At 39.1% G+C, this 18,158-nt stretch overlaps 1 long non-coding RNA gene across 1 annotated transcript; it reads right to left on the bottom strand.

The window, feature by feature from the left end:
- Nucleotides 1–7,013: 7,013 nt before the first annotated feature.
- On the bottom strand, nucleotides 7,014–8,739 carry LOC132602257 (uncharacterized). The gene is made up of 3 exons (XR_009567693.1): nucleotides 8,405–8,739; nucleotides 7,877–7,933; nucleotides 7,014–7,255 (listed from the first exon to the last, which is right to left on the bottom strand). It is a non-coding gene; the product is annotated as an uncharacterized LOC132602257 (long non-coding RNA).
- Between the last annotated feature and the right edge of the window lie 9,419 nt (nucleotides 8,740–18,158).

Below are 18,158 nucleotides of genomic sequence, written 5' to 3'. Positions count from 1 at the left end.
TACCAAAAGGGACTGCAGCTTCGAACCAAGTGGAGCACACTGTCTGCAGCTGCATGGAACACCTACTAAGCTGGATTACCTGTCTGGCTACCTGAACCTTCGGGCATGAACGCAGCGCCCCCCAACAATAGGGACATTAGTACGAAATAATATACTGAGTATGTAAGGCAAACGATAACTCAAACTGAACTGAAAACAATACAATCTGGAGGCCAAAGAATGCCCTGAATATCTCACCTGACCTGTTTCGTATGAAATGCAATATAATGCTATTATATATCTTACTGACCAAGTGGCTAGGAAACTGAAAAATCTCACTGACCCGTCAGCTAGGAAATCTATCTCACTGACACGTAGGCTAGGGAATCTGTCTCACTGACCAAGTGGCCAGGCTAAAGAAAATCTCTTACTGACCAAGTGGCCAGGCTAAAGAAATATATATATGTATATCATGCAGTATATCATGCATATACCGAAAAACACTAATACTGTAACATGTCTTTTCTATCTCTCTATAAACTCAAGGACATAGGGAAGGGATATGGCCCCTCAGAAAGAATAGCATAATACTCGGAAACTATGCCACAATATGACAAGCTCTACTTCGAAAAATCTCTTGTCATAAAGTTCTTTATGCTCCTACAATATATGGAATCATGCCAAGAAAAGAAGTAACGACCTTAACATACCTTTTGGGTCTCCTTAACTACTCATTGCTTATCCTTCCGAGCTTGTAAATCTACATTTAGTGTGATTCACACTAAGGGTAAGTCATTGAAACACTTACAAGGTCAAATTAGATTAATTGGTAAGCTAAAGAAAATCGGACAGGATTTCTCTTATATCTTCCACCTCCTCCAATCTTCAAAACAGCTCCCAAAGCACAATAAAACATCAACAATTCCATAATCAAAATATTACATTCAAACTATACTCAATTCAATCCCAAAACTTCTTTTCATAATCAATTCATAACAAAAACTTCATACAATCCCTTATACACTCGTATACGACAATTCCTTAATGTCATTATTATTCCTCAAAACAAGATTATGCTAAAAACATGCTAATAATTATGACTCAAGTTAATTCACAACTCAAAATATCATCAAATGCATATTTGAACTTTTCCTCCAATTTCTTCTTCTCAAATCATAACATAATTACCAAACAAACTCATAAACATGAAACTACGATGAAATCTTACCTCAAAATTCAAGAACACTTCAATTCCATGGTTACTCCACCTTAAAAATTCTCACCCAAACATCTTCAAGAAGAAGAGACAAGTGTAGACCTCACTTGGTACCCTTAACCACTTTAATCTTTACTTTGATCCTTGGTTTAGGCTTGGAAATATGTTAGAATATGTTTGGAGAGGTTCTAGACTTGTAGGAATATATGTGCATGTTGTGGAAGATTCTGGAGTTGGGAAATGACCCAAAATTGACCAAAAGGTGTCCTTTTATACTTGCCAAGGTCAGTGGAAAAGATTTCGCGCACTGTAGCTAGTGCGTCGCGCACTGTATCTGGCGTGTTCGCGCACTGTAGCTGTGCGTCTCTGCTCCGCCGGCCTAACTTGTACCGTCCATAACTCTCTACTCTGATGTCATATTGACGAGCGGTTTGTTGCATTGGAAACTAGACTTCTTGAACTTCATTTTAGGATTTTACTTTACTTTAAAATCTTCATATGCTAAAAGATATACTTCTCTAAGGTTGACCCAAAATTTCCGTCCAAAATTCTGCCAACTTTTCTCAAATTTTCGACTAACTTATTTTCTCCGATTTGCTTGATGCCAGAACCTTTAGACACTTTCTTAGCACTTGTTAAGAGTATTACTTAACCTCATAAGGGTTATATGACGTCTACGAGCTTATATTAGTTTACTGATGACGCAAATGACGCGAGAATGTTTTAGGTGTAACAGTAGAACCATTGAAACTGCCAAACTGGCAGATCTTCTTATCGCTGCCCCCATCATGAGCTCGATTCCTAGAAGATTCAACCTATGTAGCATGATGAACCACAGCTGGAAATGAAGAACCCATAGCCACTAGTTGTAGAGTAGCCAACTACAACTGAAGCAGTAATCCCTTAACTAACCTCCTCACCTTCTCTGTCTCGGTAGGGATCAGCTGAACAGCATAACAAGCCAAGGAATAAAATATGGCCTCATACTCTGTGATAGATAAACCTCTGTTCTCTAAGTCATTGAACTCATCACTTCTCATATCCCTCAAACCACGGGGGACGTACTTCTCCAAGAACACCTGATAGAACCGGGTCCAAATCAAAGGAGGTGACTCAGCTGGTCGACACTCAACATAGGACCTCCACCACATCTTTGTGTCCCCACGCAGCTGGAAGGAAACATAATCAACCCCATGCGAATCCACTATACCGAGCTTGTGAAGCCTCTCATGACTATCAATAATAAAATCATAAGCATCCTCTTCAGGAGTACCAAAGAATTCCTGTGGCTTCATCTTGATGAACCTACCAAACAAATCCTGCTCCTCAAGACCATAGTCGGACTGGAAATATATCTAGGAGAAAATGCAGGTGCTAGGATCTCATAAACACGGGGAGCAACCGCGATAGCGGGCTACGCCTGTGGGTCTGATACTACTAGGGATTCTGTCCTCCCGCTCTAGTCTGAGATCCTCCTGGAGTAGCTGGAAGGCCACCCACCTAGGTCAAACCCTCAAGAAGACTCAATATACGAACCATGGAATCTTGGAGTACAAGAGTAGCAATCACCTCGAGCTTGTCCTAGCTCCTCCTCATCGATGGGCTCATGTTCATGCTGAACCTCTGGCTCAGGCGATACCGATCTGGCTCGAGTTTGACCAAGCTCAAGGGCCCTGCCCCTAGCCGGTGTTGTACTACTGCCTCTACTTCTACCATAGCCTCTCGCTAGGGCTCAACCTCATGCTCCAGCCCTAGTAGTCGGCGCGAGCATCTCATGCCACGCAATAGTCGCACGTGTCCTCACCATCTGTGAGAGAATAGAAGTGAAGTTAGATTCCAATTTAACCCTTCTACATACCAATTTGAATAAAGCAGCACGAAACAAATGAATTAATTGAAAGTTTCCTAAATGTCCTATAGCCCCTCGCAGGTAAGTACGGAGCTCAACGTACCAATCCGCAAGACACTACTAGACATTTCTCTTGTACTTGTAAGACCGGTAACCTAGGGCTCTAATACCAACTTGTCATGACCCAACTCGTAAATCATATGGGCACCAATACTAACCCCCCTAGTGGGCGGACCCTTCCCTTATAATATGCCATTAAATCAAATGCAGAGGTAAAACAGAAATAACTAAGTCTCAAGAGATATAAATGATAAAGTAAGTGCGGAAGTAAGAAATACTATAACTCAAGGATCTAGTCTGAAATGAGTACAAGAGCCACTATCACTAGTACAATGTCTGAATACTAGAACTAGTCTCAGAAATACATGATAATAGTTGTCCCAATAGTAAAAGGAAAGATAGTTATAAGGAGTCTCCGAGTTACAGATCCATCAAGTAGCTTACCCTAGAAATACTGTTAAGTAGGCCTTGGGACTCGTGAAGCTGAGAGGTCAAACTAGTGACGAACTCTGCACCCAAGGAAAAAGGTGCAGCAAGAGTAGTATGAGTACAAACACACGTACTCGTAGGTATCATAGGCCGACAACGATTAGTCTACATACATAAAGGAAAAAAACTAATAAGTAGGTAGATAAGCAATCAAGTACAGTTAATGAACAATATTAGGTATAAGATCAGTCAAATGTACAATATCAGTCAATGTATAAGATCAACCAAATGTATAAGATACCATGTGGACAGTTAATGGCAATGAGTGTATATGCAATGCAATGCAATACACTAGCCAACATTCCAATTCGTACACACATGCTATGGGAAATGCCTCATAGCCATGACCCATAGGGACCTGCGAAGTCCATGTACCCCTCATCTCGGCAAATGACCTCGGGAACGAGCACTCTCTTGCTCCGATTAATGATCTCAGATCACGATCACACATTTGCGCTCCTATAATAGCCTCAGATCACAGACTCTTATCTCTCTTTTACGCTCTCCGACAAAGACCTCGGAGGCTACTCTCCATCACTTATCATCGTTCGAATCACTGATCATATTAGTCAACATATGATATAAGAGTGCATGCCATGCATGATATCAATACTAATAATAATTCATATCAAAAACTCATCAGTACTTGCCATAAAGTACACATCACAAATCATGTCATTTTCATATTCCTTCCTTTCCAGATGATAAGTGAGATATCAAGAGAGAGATGAATTCAAATACATAATATAATTATAGTACATATGGAGACAAGCCCACAAAACAGTTTAATTAACTTGGGTTCTACCCTAAATTTCCCAACAATAAAAGAGGCGACATATGATAAATTGGAACCTTGGTCTATCATTCCATACACGTCATAGGAAGAAATTAATAATATGCCTGTAACAACATCGGGTGACGACTCAACATCCTGTCAATCGGCTAATGTATAGATGCAGTTCTGAGGACCTTTCGATCTGGAGGCTCTACCTCTGCCTCTACCACGGCTGGCTGGTGTCTGAGAACCCTACCCAGGAGGGCGCATAGATGATGAAGAACTGACTATAGATCTAGCCGGCTGAGCCATACCTCTACCAACCCTCGTCGGACAATCTTCAATAATATGGCCTGGATAATTGCAAGCATAACACACGTCTGAACCCAAACGACATTACCCAGCATGGAACTTACCACACTGAGTACATTGTGGCCAGACTGGCCTAATCTGACTAGAATCACCCCTATACTGAGAACCGAAAGCTCTGGAACTCTGGTCGGAATACGTAGATCGATCAGATCTTGGCCCTAGAAGCTGTGGAGGTGCGCTAGCCACTGGCTGGGCTAAACATCTAGGGAACTGTGATCTATGACCACCCCGAAACTTATGATAAGAACTTGCCAACCTATCCCTCTTACTCTTACCCTGCCACGATCTCAGTGGGCTCGCTGCTGCTTCTTATTCTCCTTTAGGCCCTGAGCATATGACTGAATACTTGAAATATCCATACCGTCCTGCAATGAGGTCGTCATGCACTCATTGATCAAGTGCGGCCCAAGTATGATCACAAACAGGTGTATCCGGTCCTCCATCTCAGCCACAATAGCGGGAGCATACCTAACTAGTAAATCAAAGCAAAGACTGTACTCCCGAACACTCATATTCCCCTTTCATAGATTTAAAAATCTATTTAATCATGCCCGCCGGGTCTCTACTAGTAAATAGTGACGGAGAAAAGGCTCCGAGAAATCCTGCCATACAGCTGGTGGTGCATTAGTCCCTCTGGACATCTCCCAAGTCTCATTCCACTGAATAACAATATCTCGCAAATAATAGGAAGCTAACTCTACTAACTCAGTGTCAGAAGCATGCATCACCATCAATGTCCTCTGCATCTGATTTATAAAGTTCTGCGGGTCCTCATCTAGGTCAGATCCGGTAAACACAGGAGGGTCTAAATTAATGAAGTCTCGAACCCTTGCATTAATAACCCTATCAGCATAACCAGCACCTGTACCCTCCTGCTGGGCCTGAGTGGCCACCAACCGAGTCAATAATCATATAGCATCTCGCATCTCCTAGACCGGCGCATCAGGTGGATGAATTGGGGGTATTGCAGCCCCCGTGAGCTCCTCCAAAGAGGGCAATGTCTGAGAAGTCCAAGATGTGGCTTCACTCTAAGACTCACCCTGACCCACATCTACTGGTGTCACTCGACTGGTACGCTCATCTGCTATAGCTTTGCCTCTCTAGCTAGCTGAAGCTTTCCTCGTCGTAGGCATCGCTTTAATGAAAACACGTTATTAGAAAATGAATTCATACGACATAGCTCTATCACACGATATAAGATGAGATGGAAGGACAACCATCCTAAATGTCGTGCAACCTCCTATTTATAAGTGTGGTGCAAAACAAACCCATAAACAAGACTCTACTAGAAACGACTTGTAGACACCCTAGGACTGACCCTTCTGATACCAAGTTTGTTGTGACCCAAATCGTAGGGCCAAAATAGGCACCTAGCCCTTACTTGCGGAGCACCAATATGACATACTTTCATAACATAACCATAAATGTAGGTGTACCAGAAGGGCAATCATACAACAACCTACTAACTCGTGGAATATAGCATGAAAAAAGACAAGCCAAAAGGACATACATATACATATAGCTGGACATAATAGTATGGGCTGACAAGGCCATCATGAACATTTGTATAACAAAACATAGGCCGCAAGGCCATACAACATCTGAGTACATAATAACTATCTATAAGCCTCTACTGGAGTACATGACATCATAACGTCAGGAATGGCCCGCCATACCCATATGAACACAAAAATCATACCAAAATGAGATAGAGACTCCGAAATAAATGGAATGCTCCAATATCAATACTAAATGGGAAACCTACTGATGCGGACTGTCTCCCTATCTATCAGAACCTGCGGGTATGGAACACAGCTTCATCAGGCAAAGGGACGTCAGTACAAATAAAGTACCTAGTATGTAAGGCAGGAAAGAAACATAAGTAAGACATGAAGATAACATGCGAAAAAGGATCAACCAGTACATGTGAAATTCCCCTGAGGGCCATGATATGTATAAGTACAATATACATGTGTATATATCGTCGTTCATCTATATATATGTGTATATAACGCGATCAAGCCTCTGTGGGCATCACCATCGTGGCCAACTGATCAATGGTGCATATATAACACCGTCGTACATATATATTGTCACACCCGAATCTCATCAAGGCATGATGGGCACCCAACTCTTACTTAGAGCTGAGCAAACCCTCTGGCATTCACATAATGAAACTGGACATATAATAAAGTACTTTCAGTCAAACCATAGCAATTTGCGAACGATACTCAATTAATCAAAAATCGAATAATTAAAACTGACATATCGGCCTACATGGTCGTTTTACTCAACGCATGACATCTCAACATACTAACCATAGGACACTATCTGCAAAGTCTCTTAGAGTAAACACCTGAATCATATGAGTCGGGACAGGGCCCCGACATGCCCATACACACATATGATAACCATAATGACTCGGCACTGCTCCAGGAAGAAAATGGAGTTTGCCAATCCCAGCTGATAGCCAACCATCCTAGTAAAATACTTTTACCTGCAAAATAATCTGGGACTGTGAGGCATGAACACAACGCCCCCAGGCAAAGGGATGTCAGTACCAACAATGTACCGAGTATGTAAGGCATAAGAACATCAAGTACAGATAGATCATGAAAACAAGTATCAATAATTGAATGCATCTGTGGCTAACATCTAAGAATAACTGGTAACTCTGTATGACTGAAACTGACTCTATGGAGTATGATAGACATAGATTATAATATAATGATAGTTCTGTGGAACGTACAGCCCGATCCATATATAATTTAATAATGCCGAGGAACGTACAGCCTGATCCATATATAATATAATAATCATATATATACCGTACTCGGCCCTCTAGTGAGGTACTCGGTGAATAATGCAATGAAATTGTGCACGAAAACATACCCGGCCCGGGACTCAGTGAATGATATATTAACGACATGCACGAGTAGAATATCATGAGCAACCATATGCAAACTAAATCATTATCTGGGACTCAATAGAATAATTAGAATGAATCGACACTTCAGAATCAAAGACAATTGTCATGTCAAGTACCGCTGAGAACTAGAATTCATTGGAGTCATGTATGTTCATCATTCGCTCATTTATGTAATTCATTCCAAAAAAGGGGATAGCCTTAACATACCTCAAGTCGTTCAAGAACTTAGTCCAACCACGAACTTCCACAATTAATGTGCCATACCTATAATCGTAAAAATATGCACATAACTTAAGAAGGCTTTCGTATATCGAAAATATCAATTGATTACTTAATTGTAAAATGTAACAGGCAGCATCTCCCCTGTATCATTAGCATCTCCCAATTCGGTATATCACCGCAACAGCCCAACAACAAATAAATCTCAACACAACATGCATATCCATAACAACTTTATAATACTTTATGACGAGCGACAAGCTCGAATTAGAATCCGTATACTCCATAGCACCTTTTCGTATGTTTCCTTCTTAACCATAAAAATATTCTCAATATGATAAGAGCATCATTTACTACAAATCTCAGCTTTATATCATATAATTACAACAAGAAAAACAGCCCCCAACTTGAACTCTGTCACATGACAATTCTATTCGCAAGTTCGTATTTAATTCATCTAGCAACGTAGATATGACTTAGGTAAATCAAATACATCTAGGAGAGAGGATTTCCTACCTTATATGCAAAGAAGTACTCTTCTTCCAACTTACTTCACTTTGAAGAAAGCCCGAATTCAACAACACGACAAAATGGAATAAAGAGATCGAAGCGGATAGGAAAACCCGTTCTCATAGGCGAAGACCCCACTCCTTGCTATATCCGAAAAGTCTCTACTAAGTTACCCATTGATGTTAATGTGTTCAGCCACACACTTGAGCTAACCAAGGGATATATACATGCTTGTTTTTCTTTATTCGTTAACAATGTAAATGTATAAGGAATAAACACTAAAAAAACATTGAAAAAGATTATTGAAACCAAAATAAACAATTTTATGTCAAAGTCACAGAAAGCAGAAAAGATCATCCATCTCGTCATTTGCTATGACCATATTATCACATATTTACTCTTGGCTTTATGGTCTAACAAAATACGACCTTTTAATTAGGAGTCACTTTTGTCATGTAGCCTCTTCTTACGTGTCATCATGCACCATATGTGCAAATGACTCATCAAGAACATTATCACAAGTAAATGACACCTCCTTGTTCAACTTATGGCATGTGGCAGCCCACCACTATAGCTTATCCCTATATTCCTAATTAATACCATAAAATAAATTCTTATTATCCCGCCTTATACCAACATTTAATAAATTGCCCACATAATTAATTCCTTGATGTCACACTTAAATAATGATAATTTTTAACACACTTCCGATACCCAATATCATAAGCATGTGGTATAACATTAGTCCATAATCCCTTTATGCACACCAAAAAAAATAAAATTTTCAATCACCACCATTACACTTTTAAGTCCTAAATCATTTTGGGACTTCATTCCTTGTATACACCGAGCTCTTTGATTTTCATCCTTGGATATGATCAAATTCCACGGGCTCGAGTATATTTGCTCATGTTGGATGGTTCAATTTCCTGGTCGATTATACGGGATATTATAGCTTGGACTGTACTTCATTCAAATAAATTTCGAACCTCGATGAAACTTATTTTCTTCGATTTATTTAACTTCTAATCCTTACGATACATCTGTACCATCATTCTGACCACCTATAAGCTTGGGGATAACCTCGTTTCCATTACTAATGTCATTTAACTCACACACTTTCCAATGCATTAAAACACGGGATGTAACATCCTTCCCCCTTTAGAACATTCGTCCTCGAATGTCAAACTAGTCATGTATACGTATATTGATTATGATGATCTTATAACGGATCAATTCTAACAAGAAATCGTCTATCATGTTGTACCTCTCTTTGCTTAACTTGAGACCATTCTCCACCTGACATCAGTTATTATTGAATTCCCAAAGAAAGTGGTCATAATTCAGCTACTTCCGTAATTCACTGTAACTTACTATATGCATCTACGCTTGGAGGTTAGGTCGAGTTTTTCTTGTTTTGGAGTCATCTTCCCAGTAACACTGTAGAATAGGAGCTGTCTTTCCCTTGGGTAGGTTTACCATCGCATATTGGTTCCTCTTGTTCTCTCTTCTAATTATTATAGATCTACTTCCACTCTTTATTTAGGTCGCATAGTCCGCAGCGTACACCTTTCTTGGAGTCATCATTTTAATCCTCTGACATGCACTATCTATAACATTCTTTTTTAATAGTTTAAAACGAGTTTCCTTCTTAGTAATGATCCTCGGTTGCAATACTCCCTTGATTCCTCAGGGATACCCTTCAGATATAAGTGAGTTACTTTCCTGATATAATCCTCCTTGATACTCAGACTCTTCGATCCTTTTTCTTGCTCAATAATGGTATTAAGTCTCACAGGGTTTGCAAATCTCTCCCACTTTCAGTCTTCCATATGACAATGATAATGGTATTGATTCACATCTGTAGAGTCTAGATTAATTTAATCCGAGATGTCCTGTCGTAGGTATCCCTCGTCGACTCATTAAAGACTTCATAATTTTTGAGAATTTCATAACCCTCTGGTAAACTGTTGGAAATTTTCTATAACCACAATGATACAAAAATGAAAGTTCCAAGGCGTATTATTCTTCTGGTGAAACCCCCTTTATCCAGTGATCCTATTGAATTCATAAGTAATCTAACACACCCTAGGGCTATCGTAGGAAACATATAACATATACTTATATCATATTCAGAGTAATTGTCTTGTTTGTCCTTAATGATAATTCCAACTCAACATTTCGACTCAATTTACCATATATTTTCCCTCAACTGACTCGGAGAATCACAAACACACTATTCTTGCTTACCTCTTACTCCTCTTTTAAGTACCCAATCGGTCTGATTCTCAACATGTAAATACTTGCAGGTTACATAACTGTTCTTGTGTGATTCGTGTTAATATTATTTATAAACTTCCCTTCCTTTGGTTCGTTCTATTTTACGTATCTCATACATACCAAAACTCTTTTGTCTATCTATTGTGACTTATCTCGTCGTACTCTTTTCTTTCCTTTATTTGTCCCTTAATTATCACATCTTATATTATACTATAGAAAACTTTATGTCCCTTCCTATTTGTCACTTATAAATCACAGTATCATTAAAAAAAACGACTCTACTGTTAGTTTCTTTACCTCTATTCCAATATAACATCGTTATCCTTTACAATATTCCTTGAGTTATTTGCTCTCAATGTTATGTTGTTTAAGGTCTTCACGAATGATTTTCAGTACAATCTCAGATACCTGCTCGATTCTTGTTCATTTATTTACTAGCTATTAAACCCATTTCTGTATAACTCTCACTTTTTGTTTTAGCATCTATATTTGTCACATCTTAGGATTCATTTTTTCAATCTCTACACTTGTATTTCCCTTACTCGCTTCCCCCTTAAGGGTCTTACTTATACTATTCTAAAATCCATTTCCTCACTTCCAATCTTGAATTCATATATCCCTTCCCTCAATTCCCTTATTATACTGAATCATATTCATGCCATTTCCCATAATTTATAGCTGCAGTAATTCATGTGTGAAGTCTTAACATACTCATCTTATAGTTTTGTGATCCAGTAATATGACCAATATAGCAATCCAAAGAATGATGTATTTTACTTAGCTCAACCGTTAATTATGAGACAATGTCTACATCCGCTCCAATTAACAACTTCTGTCCCATAGGGATACTCGAAATAGTAGTATATCTAGATATCCGTACCATCCATGTAATGCCACTTATCCCATTCTTCCATGCTCAGAGTTCACTTATAGAGTCATCTTTCCCCTTTCTTCCCATCTCAAGTTATTCCTCTCTTTCCCGTAATCGACTTATAGTAACCGTAAATGCATTTTCCTTTAAACCCTCCATCTTTGTTTTCAAGGATCTAAGTCTCATGCGTAACTAATACCCCTTATCCCTCATACTCTTTTACTCTCGTGTTGCACTCAACATTGATTTCAAAACCAATCATAACCATATCGTATTTGTCGCTGATGATAGCCTTGCATTATCGCTTAATCGTCGTACGGTAAACTCATAACTCGTGGCCACATTTTTCTTTCCAACTTATTCCTTTATATACTTTACTTGTTCTGTCATGGTGTAGGATAGTCGTAGGAGATGCATCTTACTTTTCTCATAATACGACTACTTCTTAAGCGCGCGTACTTCGCATATTTCTTTTTCTTTCTATAGCCATACTTATTTCTGTACATTCTTTCCTCCTCAATTTATCTTATTACCTCCCCATTTTATAATCAATCCTTCATTCCTCGCACAAGGAACCCTATTCTTAACTCAATACCGCCTTGTCCTTTAGAATATATTACTTCCATGCAATCCATTCTTCGCTTTGAAAACTTATTATGTTCATTTTGATCATCCCCTCTCATTCTTATTATGCTGATCCTTTTCCTAACAATCGTTCTATTTCGTTATTCATCTTTCCATAGTCTTGGTCTTTTACATACAGCCAAAGATATCCCTCGTAATCTCGATTATACAAATCACAAACCGTTACTACTTTGCCATATCACTATTCTCCGATTTCTTTTTCAAGTTGACTTCCTTTTTCCTTTTGCTTGCTATCATTTTTGTCATTGCGAAATCTCTATGTTGGACTTTCCCCTAACAAGGTCTTATAAGCTTTCTTATCTACTGCCTTATGGCTCGCTTATTGGTTTCACCCTAGCATTCACTCTTTATTCATATAAAACATATCACATTTTTAATCGTTTCCCCGCTATACTCTACTTACTTTGTATTACAGTTTTTGCTATGTTCTCATTATATCCTGATCATAATCAACTCTATAGAATGCCACTTCTTGATCTCATTCGCAAGCCTGCTTACAAAATAGAATAGACCTCGTGAAGTAAGCATGCTTAACCTGTTCCTCTTTCTGATCATCCCTATTACAGTTACCACATAAGTTGTCTTACCAATGTATTTACATTCGCTATAACCCTTCGTATTTTGTACCCCTGTCATGCTGTTACTTTATTTTGCTAACAGACTTGTCGTATTTTACTTGTGCTTATCCTTCCAATGAATACTTCCGTATCACACTCTATTGGAGTGTCACCCCTTTCTCTTCTATGTCATGTTTTAGTACTACCAGTTTCCCTAATTTACCCTAGTATTTCTCTTTACCATATCAATGTTGATCTTACATTTAACGTTATCAATTCGACAACATTTAACTCATCTCTTGTAGTTGTCAACGATACTCCTAACTTAATCCCGTCCTACCATTACTTTTTACACAACATCTTTTCTCGTTAGGACATATTACAAGCTTATATCTTATCTCCCTAAAATTCTAGAAAAATTTCGGCAGAGTTACCTCTATATTTCTTACTATCCAAAACCTGCACGCACCAAATACCAACAATGCCTCACAGGGCTGATATATATATATATATATATATATATATATATATATATGTATATATACACGACATATCCCAGCCACACAGGACTCCCAATTTCAAGTAAAAGTACAAAGATGTCGAAACTTACCTCATATGTCTCACCTCGAGATGTACCTGATCCGTTAATGATCTGCCGTGTTATACCTTCTTATTTACTTTCCCTTTCATTCTTCAACTTTACATTTCAATCATACCTCGATATTCTTACCCTACTCGACATACATATTTCGTAACGTTGCTTACCTTTGCGCTAATTCATTCAATTTGATTAGTTCACAAACTTATAACTGAAGTTATCATCAAGAGATACATTTAATCAATTCCTCTGTTGTACTTACACTGACTTACCTCTATGACAGCCAATCCATTATCATATAAATACATATTCTGATAACGTAGCCTCAACAAAGTGACTTACCTGTGTAACTTCCGCTATCATCAATCACTTTCTTCTGTCGATACCGTTTTGCTGCTGAAATCAAGGATTAGTGTAAGGAATCTCATTTCCTAGGGATTGGCTCTATCGCACTGTCACAACCCAACCCCGTGGGCCGTGACTAGTGCCCGACCTGGACACCCATACACACTCACTTACCAAATCGGCATACCAGTGACTTATCCATATTCAGCGTACATTGATTTATACAGATACGAAGAGCAGAGGTCGTCTTAACCGGTCACATATAACAAATGTATCACACGGCAGCCGGCAAGGCTGGCATAAAACATATCGCCCAAAAACATATACATACATATACATACGCACAAGCCGTTAAGGCTGTCACAGCAAATGGAACCGCTAAAGAAGCAAAGCACACAGACATAATTGAACAATAACTACCCATGACCCACATACATGTCTACAGGCCTCTACGAATAACAACAGAAGCATATGACGGGACAGGGCCCCGCCGTACCCCCAAATAGTCATATATATACATAAATATGTGCAACAAAAGATCTGTACCAAAAGTATGGGCTCCGGATCAAGGGAGCACTCCAAAGTAGCAGAATGGGTATCCTAGGCTGGCGGATTACCACAATGAGCGTCTGTATCTGCGGGCATGAAACGCAGCACCCGAAGAGAGGGGGTCAGTACGAAATATGTACTGAGTATATAAAGCATGAAATACAGTAATCCAGATTATAACGGAAATAAGAAGTATGAAAAATGAGTACAGAAATCAGTATACCAAAAAGCTCATTTTTGAAACACAAATGATGCATATATAAAAATCATGCATAGGGCTCAGGAACGTGGTCGCTACTCCGACACTGGCGCCACAACACATCATACTCCAGAAGATTTCAAATCTCCGGACAACCCCGAAACACATCATAACATCATAGCACATCATACGCCATAACGCATCATAACGCCGTATATAAGCGGTACCCGACCCTCTAGTGAGTGGCTCGGCGAACCGTAACACATCATACTGCCGACTATAACATAGTGCGCACGATGACAAAACCGGCCTGGGACTCGGCGAAAGATATAATAGCAGTATGCACGAGCAGAGTAGTGAGAAACTATATGCACATAAATCAATTTTAAGACTCGATAGACAAGTATACTTACCGACACCTGAAGGCTCAGAAACAAGTTTCGGGTCAATCCGATTTAGTATAAGAAAGTTATGGGCGTCTTACCACAGGATTCAAAGCAACCGGAAACCGCCTACGAAAGTTACAGACCTTATATGCTTTAGGACTCCCTAAGAACGTGTCGGAGCGATCCGAGCTCGTCTATGAAAGTTAGAGCCGTTGTTCGACATAAAGCTTTTAGGAATAAAATTCTTTACACATATCTATTATCCAACCATAGTTCGATTATATTAGAAATACTAACATCAAGAAGTGAATCCAAATCGTTAGCATGCTCGGATCTTATGAATGGAATTACCCCGAGGCTCATATCATAGCTTACTTGCAACTAGGACATGCCAAAAAAAGGAAAGGTTAGGCTTTACATACCTTGCTCACTCCCTAAGCTAATCCCAACTCAAGTCTCGGGCTCCCTAAGATCTACAATAACGCCATTAAATACCAAACGTTAGCTACAAGTACTTAGGAATTCAATCCTAAGCTAGCACTTGTCTACAGAAATTTTGGCAGCATTTCTCCTGTAAATTCAACAACCCCGAGAATTCAACTCGGCCAAATCATCAACAACAATACCAACAACCATATTAACAATATCAATGATTTAATTCAAAACACATTCTAACATTAGTAACCCGCTTTAACATAATTCGACGACATTCCGTTTACATTCACTTCAACTACATACAATCAAACCAACACCAACGTTCGCATACTCAAATACTAATCCGAAGTCATTTAAACAAGATTCAAGAACATTTCAAACAATTTGCACAATATTCAAAACAATCCAACCAAAACTCCATTCCACCCGAAACCTTCCAAATGCAACAAAAACAACAACAACACATTTCCTTCTTTCAAATTCATGAACTATACCAACAATCCACATGCTAGCAACATTATTTTCCATAAATACAAGGAGTGATATTAAAATCACATTAGCTTCTAAAACAACTCTCCAACACTTACAACTTCAACTAGAATTATTAAACCATCATTTTCATCATAGATTCCACTACAACAACAACCAAAATACTAAGTAAAATTGATTCATTCTCTTCTATACCACACAACAACCACACGCCCACAACACTACATATACACGACCACAACATACATCCATATTTTCATGAATTTCACCCATTTCTACATACTACAACATACACAACCATCCATAACATATAAAAAGAAGATTAAATCTTACCTTTTCCCCTTAACTTCTCACTTGGCTAGGGTTATGAATTTGCGACAAAGAGTGGTCTACTTGCTCCAACAACTATCCCACGTTAAAGAGGGCCTTCCAATTAGTAGAAATACTAGAAGAAAATAATTTTTGATCAAGATTTTCAAGGGGGTCAATTTGGTTAGCTATGGCCGAATGGCCTTCTCTTGTTTTTCTCCTCTCCAAGTTTCTTGAAAGTTCTAAGGATGAAGATGAAAAATGATAAATGGGTCATCTTTATTCAGTTAAATTAAGATCCCATGTGGGCCTTGGCCCACCTACCATGGACGGCCACTTGGCCCATATATTTCAAGACTATCTTTTTTTTTTGTTTTATAATTCATGAAAAATTATTTTCCTAATTCCAAATTTGCCCTTAGCCTTCCTCAATATTTCCATGAGCCATCTTGAAAATTTTCCTTTTTACCCCTAGCCTTTCTTAATATTTTCACATCAAAATTTTCATAAACAACTTATATATATTAAACAAGATCAAAATATAGCCTTTCCCTTAACTTGTCGCAATTATCGTAAAATATCCGAATGTGCAAAATACGGGATATAACATCCTCCCCCCCGTTAGAACATTCTTCCTCGAATGTTAAACTAGTCTTATAGAGTCTTACAAGCATTTCGGGGAAGTTTCTTTTTTTTTTTTTGGTCATCACATATAATTCATTCGCCAATCAATATAACCAATTAATGAATTTAGATTACCTGTAGGCATAGGAAACAAGTGAGGATATTTCTTCTTCATCTCTTCTTCAGCTTCCCAGGTCATTTCCTCCCTATTATTGTTCCGCCACAATACCTTAATAGAAGCCACATCTTTGGTACGCAGTCTCCTCACCTGACGATCCAGGATGGCTATCGGCTGTTCTTCGTAGGACAACTCCTCTGTCACCTGGATATCTTCTATGGGAAATACTCTGGAAGGGTCACCAATACATTTGCGGAGCATTGATACATGAAATACTGGATGTACTGCTTCAAAATCGGATGGTAAGTCTAACTCGTAGGCGACCTTGCCTATCTTTCGAACAATCTGATAAGGTCCAATATATCACGGACTGAGCTTTCCTTTTCTACCGAATCTCATTACACCTTTCATAGGTGACAACTTCAGAAATACCCAATCACCAATCTGGAACTCCAAGTGGTGACGTTGATTGTCTGCATATGATTTCTGTCGACTCTGGGCTACTAATAACCGTTCCCGAATGCGTTTCACCTTATCAACTGCTTGCTAGATCATATCTGGACCAATCAACTTAGTTTCACCCACATCAAACCAACCGATCGGTGATCTGCACTTCCTGCCATATAGGGCTTCATACGGTGCCATCTGAATGCTCGAATGGTAGCTATTACTATAAACGAACTCAATAAGCAGCAAATGGTCATCCCAGCTACCCTTAAAATCAATAACACAGGCCCGTAGCATATCCTCTAGTGTCTGAATAGCACGCTTGACCTGTCCGTCAGACTGAGGATGGAACGATGTGTTAAGACTCACCTGAGTCCCTAATCCTTCCTGAAACGACCTCCAGAAGTTAGCTGTAAACTGAGCACCTCTGTCGGATATAATTGATGTGGGAACTCCGTGAAGTCTTACTATCTCCTTAATATATAACCGGACATAATCCTCAGTCGAATAGGTGGTCCTTACTGGGAGGAAATGGGCTGATTTTGTCAGCCTATCAACAATAACCCATATGGAATCATACTTCCGTGGGGTGCGTGGTAAACCTGTAATGAAATCTATATTAATTATTTCCCACTTCCAAGATGGAATTTTCATTTCCTGTAACAACCCACCAGGCTTCTGATGCTCGATCTTAACCTGTTGGCAATTTGGGCACTGAGGAACGAACTCTGCGATGTCTCTTTTCATACCATCCCACCAATATAAGCATCTGAGGTCATGGTACATTTTTGTTGATCCCGGATGAACTGAATACCGAGCATAATATGCCTCTCCCATAATCTGCCGCCGCAGCCCTGCAACATCAGGTACACATAACCTACCTCTATATAATAATACTCCGTCAGGTG

This window comes from Lycium barbarum, chromosome 7 (assembly GCF_019175385.1).
Source record: "Lycium barbarum isolate Lr01 chromosome 7, ASM1917538v2, whole genome shotgun sequence".
Taxonomy (NCBI): domain Eukaryota; kingdom Viridiplantae; phylum Streptophyta; class Magnoliopsida; order Solanales; family Solanaceae; genus Lycium; species Lycium barbarum.
This window is presented reverse-complemented; position numbering and strand designations above follow the sequence as displayed.